Here is a 9,487-nt window from a genome sequence, read left to right as displayed (position 1 = left end):
TATCATGCATTGGAGGGTCCATGGGGCTTATATCATGCTCCTTTACAGTGATGGTCTGTGACAGAAAGAAAATGAACATTTATTATGTTACTATCATGTATACAGTTTATTAGGTATTCTTTCTATAGTATGATCACAGAGTCAGTGCTTCATTTTTACAACATTAATGTTTGCTAGTTATTAAAACACATAAGGTGGCCATACTTACTTGCCCACAAAGAGTTTTGACAGTGGCTTTGCCACCCTCTTTACCCTGGTGAACTCTTTTGAGGTGCATTTCTTTGGGCTCAACCACAAAGAAAGCTCTTTTGGCATCAAAGAGAACAGCCTGGGCCAAAACTCTTTCCCTTTCTGGCTTCCAGAGGCAATTGGTCGTTGGGCCAAAGACCACAATCTCTGTGTCAGTGCTCATGATGGCACCTTACTCTGGGATGGGGAAATAAATGTAAATCAACCTTATTATTATGTGGTACATTCTATATTGTATCATCACAAATATAAAATTGAACAAACTTGATTCATTATTGTTAGTAACAGATTCTGTTATGCCATCTTCATAGTCAGTGTAGTACTAATAGTACTATTAGTGCTACTACATGCAAGCAAAGTCTTAAAGATTACATCCTTGTCAGTTTAACTTTACTGCAAGGCCATTCAAACACCACCTAACTTGGCATTTCATATGCTATGCATTTGTTACCAGCAAGGAAAACAGTGTGTGTGTGTGTGTAGATGTAACCTTTTCATAAATGAACAGGCAAAATAGATGCTTGAGACCAGGTCAGACGTCTGACCAGAGGGGCAGCAGCAGCATCCATCATCATCATAATCATTATCACCATCATAATCATCATGACAATCATCATCATCACCATCATCATAATCATCATCACCATCCTAATCATCATCATCCATCATTATAATCATCATTATGATAATCACCATCATCATCATTACGACAATCATCATCACCATCATCATCATCATCATTATCATGACAAGCATCATCATCATAATCATCATCACCCTCATCATCATCACCATCATAATCATCATCACCATAATCATCATCACTATCCTAATCATCGTCACCCTCATGACAATCATTATCATCACCATCATAATCATCATCATGACGATCATCATAACCATCACCATCATAATCGTCATCACCATAAATCATAATCATCGTCATCATCACCCTCATCACCATCATAATCATCATCATCGTCATCATCACCCTCATCATCACCATCATCATCAGCATAATCAAAAGCAACATTTAAGTGCAGAAACATGCTATACTGAATTCATCACCCACAGCAAATTTGGTGAGTGCTAATTAGGTGGGTCGTTTCACCAATTCGGAGCCTTGTGAGATGTGTAACTTGGTCATAAAAAACTTTGGATTTCACCAACTTTTAACATTCTGTCATAAAGAGCACATGTTCATCTTCATTAAAAAAAACTACTTAAGTAGTACTCTGATCAACCCTGATCAACCCTGTCACTTTATTCAGCACTTAATAGGCACTTACTATAGTATTTTTTTTATTGTAATCATACCTTGTGGGATTGGTAATAATCTGAGAAAGATTTAGGGAGTCCCATTGCTTTAGGACTTGGTCAGGTGGTTTAAGCATGTCTCAGTTTGGGTCACCAAGCAGGACAAATTCAGATTTAGCATAAGGGGCCAGGAGAGAGCTCAGGGCAGGTAGGGTACAGGCCGGTGCTGATGGAGGACGATACCCCCAGCAACAGTCAACAAAGAGCTATTTGAAAGTTTAATTCTTAAAACCAGCAAATCAAATTGTTTGGGGACAGATTTGGTGGAGACAACCGGGCGCTGAAGGTATTCCTTGGTAAAGATTGACACTCCACCGCCTTTGGAGGATCTGTCTTGCCAAAAAAGGTCATAACCAGACAGGTTAACATCAGTGTTCAAAACATTCTTCCTTAACCACGTCTCAGTAATGACCAACATATCTGGATTGGAGCTGTGAGCCCACACTTTCAATTGATCCAATTTAGGTAATAAGCTTCTAGTGTTAACGTGCAGAAAATCCAGGCTTTTATGAGAGCGAAATCAGTGAAGCAGATATCAGAGCACAAGTCAGAATTGGGGCTAGCAACAGAAGATGGGCCAGGGTGTGCATGTACATTTCCAGATATTATCAGCAGTAACACAATCAGGGCACAGCAGAGGACAGTGAGAGCTCTGCAGTGTTGATCTATGACATTTGAATGTGCATTAGATGGTAAAAAGATTATATTGTACAGCAATTTCATCAGGTAACATGAATACAAAATCGGCGAGAGGTGGTGGGAATAGGATGGGAGGCCAAGAGTCCTTGTAACCAAAAGAGAGTCAGAGTCCCGAGTGTGGGAACAAACATAGTCTGTCCCACGGTTGGATCAACAAGCAAGTTCATAGTCAACAAAGCATGCAGGAGTCATGAGGCAAATAGCATAAAGAACAAGAAAAAAGTATAACGACTTGGGGCTTGCCATTGTAAGTTCAGAGTCACACACCAACAATGATTGTTTGCTGGAGGCAAGTGAAAGTTCGGGAGAAAGGTGGGAGTGTGGTGGGGGTACCTGTACCAGACAGGAAAAGACAGGCCAGAGCAGACGGTGAACAGATCGCCAGGTGGAATCAAAGCAGCAGTGCAGCTGGAAATGGGAGTAGGTGTCACACCCACCTGGGAGAAGCTTTTTTCTTGAGGTAGATTCCTTGTAGAAAATGTCAGGGGAATGTCTCTGAAAAGCTGACGCTGGTCCAGGAGAACTCGGACGAAAACTTCAAAAAGATATATTCCAGGTCGAATAAACTGGTCAAACTAAGTAGAGAATCAATCTTCAGGATGTTATTTTCATATATATCCAATAACGTTCCAACCGGATCATACGTTTTCATCTGCAGCCAAATGGAACGACGGTGACATCAACAGACAAATGCGCCACAGGGAAATTGCATTCTGCTAAGACAGTGACTATTTCCCCTCCCATTCGGTCAAAGTTCACACCAGAGGTTCCATTCCACGTTCTACTAAATGAGGACATCTAGTGGAAGTAGTAGAAAGCGCTAACATATCCATATCTTATTTGGAAGGGAAGGGGCGATGACATCAAATTTGACCCACATTCAGAATTTCACTTCCTGTTTGGAAGATTGCCTGCCCTATGAGTTCTGTTATACTCACAATTCAAACAGTTTTAGAAACTTCAGAGTGTTTTCTATCCAAAAGTAATAATAATATGCATATATTAGCAATCTAGGACAGAGTAGGATGCAGTTCACTATGGGCACGCAATTCATCCAAAGTGAAAATACTGCCCCCTATCCCCAACAAGTTAAGTAAAGGTTAAAAATAAAAATTGTATTTTTAAACACAGGCATTTATCCTGTTGCTATTTTCACTACTTGTAGCTCTCAGGCTACATAGACATTTATATTATGCATATAAACAGTACTGCCAATAGGGCTCTCACTAGCAAAATCCTCTCTCTGGGATTTAGGATTCTTGTCACTACTTTTATTTTCGCTACAAATTCATTTAAATGACTTACTGAAATTCATTGGGTTGTCCTGTTCAGATTCGTGAATGTGGTGTTTCCCCCCAGGTAGTCTCCAGTGGTGGTCTAGTCAGGGTGGGTCCTAGTCGTCTTTGGTCGGGCAGGAATTTCCTTCACTTTCCCACGAAGAGTGTCACCGGTGTCTCCTTCGCAGACCCTCACCGATGCCTTCCTCAGACAGAATCACACATCCTTGGTCGTGATGCCAGATTGTTGTGGAAATGACCACTAAGGACCACAAAGTCAAGCTTAAGTGAATGTATGTTTATTCACTCCAGCGAGGAGATTACAGACAAACAGGATTTAATGTGGAGTTTAGTCAGAATCTCTGACGAGGTATTTCCCCCCTCAGCATATTTCTACTATCGCTACGGGTTACAGAAAGATACCCAGAGACCGGCTGCAGAGGAGGAGAACACCTGGCAACCACAGTCTGGGCGTTAAGACAATATTTCCACTCCTGATGAACCAACCTTGTGAGAGCAAACCTCAGACACCCTGTCTGTCTACAACAGGCACATTTCTAAGTACGCAACAGGTCAAACATGCATGATAAGTGTGAGACACTGAAAAAGCAGAAAGAGACACATTAAAATGCCACTACAAAGTACCTATACAAATACCTAACATCACTGATTGAGCTGTCGGCTCTTCCAAGGCTATGTGAGTATGACTCCCATGTTATGAGAACTCACCTTGACTGGTTCCCTATCAGCCCTTGGAGGAGTTCTGCAAGGCATCTTATATAGAGCGATACGTGTCCAGTCAGTAATGGCTCGTTCTATTTGGACTGTTTGGTTATGTATTTTTACCACTGATCTGGTATCCTTTGTCTGTCATTATTAACACGTATCGATACTCAACATGCCACTGGTATTTCTGTGGTTTCACAGAGATCAGTTACATTGTTTTAATACTTGTAAATTTAGTAAAGCTATTGGGAGCATTGTTGAACATAAAAAGGATGATCAATAAATGTAACTATGTAAACTATGAAGTTATTCCTGACAATAATATTTCATTCTAGATGAAGACCTCTGTCCTCTAACAGAATGCAGTATTGGAAGATTGAATGGTGACCTGGTCACATTGGATATTAAGCCTCCCAAAATTGTGGGTTGAATTTCATTATGTACTTATAGAATTGGGTCACTTGTGATTGACCATTTCTTAACGTTGTGTAAATGGGTTTCTGCGAAGGATATCAGTTACTGAAGTTTAGACATTGTTTTGGTCTTATGTTGACACTAGTCTCCCCTAATTCACCTTGGCACTGCAGTTTAGCTGTGGAGAAGCTCTCAAATGTCACTAGCATACTGTTCCTGAATCCTTTGATGTGACAAGTCTTTGATGTGACAAAGTAGCAAAGCTGGGCTTCTGAGAATGATGATAACTCATGACAGTGGAAAACGGCTCATCTCATTGAAAAGGAAATATAAAGGACTGCAGAATTTTTTTACATATATAATATATACAGTGTATATACAGTATATATTTTTAATTTTCTGGGAAATCTCTATAGTTTAAAGTTATAGTTTGTGCAGGCAGTACTCTTTGTAATAAATGTATTTAACAAAAATAGTGTAGCATACTCTAGTTTAAAATCTAATGTTCTGTAACTAGCTTTTACGTTGTAAAATGTCTTTCATTCCAAGAAATGAAATATTATTTAGTTGGGAAACCAAACTTAATTGACCAAAAACTAAAATTGTAGTTTGCTTCTAAATAGCCTCTTATCAATGGGTGTTTTTTTCGGGTGCAAGATTACATAACCTAATAGGAAGTGATGTAGCTTTGACCTAACCTAAGGATTGTACCTTTTTTTTTTTTTTTTTATTTCACCTAAAATGACTTACCCAAATCTAACTGACTGTAGCTCAGGCCAAGGATATGCATTTTCCTAATACCATTTGAAAGGAAACACTTAGAAGTTAGTGGAAATTTGAAATTAATGTAGAAAAATATGACACACTAGATCTGGTAAAAGATAATACAAACAAGAAAAACATGCATATTCTTTTTGTTTTGTTAAATCATCTTTGAATTTGCATGAGAAAGGCCACACTTTCAGATAGGAGTCTAGGTGTCATTACCACCGTTTTTCACATACTCCTGTTTTTTCTCTAGTCCCTGTTTTCTAGTTCTCACAGTTTTGACCTTTCTGCCTCCCCTGACCCTGAGCCTGCCTGCCATTTTGTACCTTTCGGACTCTGCTCTGGATTACTAACCTCAGACCCGCCCTGACCCTGAGCCTGCCTGCCGTTCTGTACCTTTCGGACTCTGCTCTGGATTACTGACCTCTGCCTGCCCTTGACCTGTCGTTTGCCTGCCCCCTGTTTTTGTAATAAACTTTTGTTACTTCAAACTGTCTGCATCTGGGTCTTCTCCTGAGCCGTGTTAGAAAGTTGTATTCTTATTTAGATTAATGATAAATATAGAAGCTTTGTATTTTCCTTGGGAAGCTTTCATCTTCATTGTGAAAGAGTTGTTGGATTTTTTATTTATTTTACCTTTATTTAACTAGGCAAGTCAGTTAAGAACAAATTCTTATTTCAATGACGGCCTTGGAATAGTTGGTTAACTGCCTTGTTCAGGGGCAGAACGACAGATTTTTACCTTGTCAGCTCAGGGATTTGATCTTGCAACCTTTCAGTTACTAATCCAACACTCTAACCACTAGGTTACGTGTCGCCCCAACTTGCGTTATTGTGATTATCTTCTGGGCTTTCATCCCTTTTAAAAGTTGCCAACACAAGTGATACACATAATTGGTACATTGTAGTGTTTTAATTGTTTAGATATCTTTTCATATTTCTACAAAATAACTTGAACATATGTAAACATTTATTTTGCCTTTAATGTATTTATAGGCTACTGCAGGCAAATTGAATGACACTGCACAGTCAATGTAAAAGATTCTTGCATTTTTACACCATTTTGAATAGTGATAGTACCAGCTAGGAAACAGCCACAAAGGTATATACAGTGGGGAGAACAAGTATTTGATACACTGCCGATTTTGCTGGTTTTCCTACTTACAAAGCATGTAGAGGTCTGTCATTTTTATCATAGGTACACTTCAACTGTGCAATAAAATGCAAATGAATTACTTAAAAATCATACAATGTGATTTTCTGGATTTTGTTTTAGATTCCATCTCTCACAGTTGAAGTGTACCTATGATAAAAATTACAGACCTCTACATGCTTTGTAAGTAGGAAAACCTGCAAAATCGGCAGTGTATCAAATACTTGTTCTCCCCACTGTATGCACACACACACACACACACACACACACACACACACACACACACACACATACATACACACAACTGATACACACAGATCACAACTTCTGCTACAATTCTCTTATTATTTTTGCACCATTCTGAATAGTGATAATACCAGCTAGGACACACACACACACACACACACACACACACACACACACACACACACACACACACACACACACACATATTCATGGTACACACACATCACCACTTGTGCTACCAGACTCTTATTATGATTGCTAAATGCTGCACAATTTAAACACCTGCCGCCCAATCCCCCATTCCCCAAAACAATAAATATTATGATTGCTAAATACTGCACAATTTAAACACTTGCCCCAAATCCCAAAAACAATTATATATAAATTGTGCCTTCCTGTATTATACTAACATGTTTATTTTATTCTACTGAGCCATTTACTTAATGTTCATATTCATTTCTTATAATTTCTCATTGTTGTTGCATTGTCGAGAAGGGACCTCCAAGTAAGCATTTCGTTGGACATCGGGGTATCTGGTACATACCACTAATAAAAAAATTAACTTGAACTTGAGGATCCTCAATTAACTTCCTAAAACCATCTAGGACGGAGAAAGGCCCATACTTCAGTTAATGTGACACGGATTAAGGTGATCAGTGTTCATACACTACGAGAAAAAGGTGCTATTTAGAACTTAAAAGGGTTATTTGGCTGTCCCCATAGGAGGACCCTTTGTAGAACCCTTTTTGGTACTAGGTAGAACCCTTTTGGTTCCAGGTAGAACACTTTTTGGTTCCATGTAGAACCCTTTCCACAGAGGGTTCTACATGGAACCCAAAAGGGTTATGCCTGGTACAAAAAAGGGTTATGCTATGGGGACAGCTGGACAACCCTTTCGGAAACCTTTTTAGTAAGACTAGGCAGTGTGCCAGACTGAATGAAAGGCTGTAGGCTACTACACACTGTATGTTTGAGTGACACTTTCTGAGGTAACTGTTTTTTAAAAAAAAACTCTGATAATGCATAACAATGCAGCTGATTTATGCATCTGTAAGTCAATCAATCACTCCACAGATTTGGCCTTGTGTTCTCCATCTGTATAATACTTGGCAAGATGTTTCCTGGTAGTAAACCAGCATTAAAAGAAGTACATATTTACAGTGCCTTCAGAATGTTTTTACAAACCATTGACTTTTTCCACATGTTACAAAGTGGGATTAAAACGGATTTAATTGTATTATTTTGTCAACAATCTACACAAAATACTCTGTAATATCAAAGTGGAAGATTTTTGTTCATTTGTAAAACATTTATGAAAAATACAACACCAATATATGTTGATTAGATAAGTACATGTTAGAATCACCTTTGGCAGCAATTACAGCTGTGAGTCTTTCTGGGTATGTCTCTAAGAGATTTCCAAACCTAAATTGTGCAATATTTGCCCATTATTATTTTAGAAATTATTCAAGCTCTGTCATTTTCAGGTCTTGCCATAGATTTTCAAGCAGATGTGTGTGAGGTGTATATTTTTGTTTCAAAGTAGATTTGTTTAAGACTACCAAGAAACACTCTGTGTGACAATGATTTAGCCAGCTGCAGTAAAAGGTTAAGTCAAAACTGTAACTTGGCCACTCAGGAACAATTACTGTCTTCTTGGTAAGCAACTCAGTGTAGATTTGGCCTTGTGTTTTAGGTTAGGTGAATTTATCTCCCAGTGTCTGCTGAACCAGGCCTGCTGAACCAGGTTTTCCTCTATAATTTCACCTGTGCACAGCTCCATTCGGTTTCTTTTTTATCCTGAAAAACTCCCCAGTCCTTAACAATTACAAGCATATCCATAACATGATGCAGGCACCACTATGCTTGAAAATATGTTGAGTGTTACTCAGTAATGCATTGCATTGAATTTGCCCCAAACATAACACTTTGTACTCAGCACAAATATTTATTGCTTTATCACATTTTTGCAGTATTACTTTAGTACATTGTTGCAAACAGGATACATGTTTTGGAATAGTTTTGTTCTGTACAGGCTTTCTTCTTTTCACACAATTAGGTTAGTATTGTGGAGTAACTAAAATGTTGTTGATCTATCCTCAGTTTTCACCTATCACAGCCATTAAACTTTGTAACTGTTTTAAAGCCCCCATTGGCCTCATGCTGACATCCCTGAGCAGTTTCCTTCCTCTCTGGAAACTGCATTAGGAAGGACACTTGTGTCTTTGTAGTGACTGGGTGTATTGATACACCATCCAAAGTGTAATTATTAACTTCACCATCCTTAAAGGGATATTCAATATCTGCTTCTTCTTTTTTTTACCCATCTACCAATAGGTGCCCTTCTTTGTGAGGCATTGGAAAACCCCCTTGGTCTTTGTAGTTGAATCTGTATTTGAAATTCACTGCTCGACTGAGGGACCTTACATATAATTGCATGTGTGTGGCATAAAGATGAGGTAGTCATTCAACAATCATGTTAAACACTATTATTGCCTACAGAGTCCATGCAACTTATTATGTGACTTGTTAAACACATTGTACTCATTAACTTAATAAAGGGGTTGAATACTTATTGACTCTTATTGACTCAATTGACATTTCAGCTTTATATTTTTCATTGTTTTGTAAACATTTC

This window comes from Oncorhynchus mykiss, chromosome 17, assembly GCF_057628025.1.
Source record: "Oncorhynchus mykiss isolate SJ-2025 chromosome 17, ASM5762802v1, whole genome shotgun sequence".
NCBI classification, from domain to species: Eukaryota; Metazoa; Chordata; class Actinopteri; order Salmoniformes; family Salmonidae; genus Oncorhynchus; species Oncorhynchus mykiss.
Note: the sequence above shows the minus strand (reverse complement) of the source record.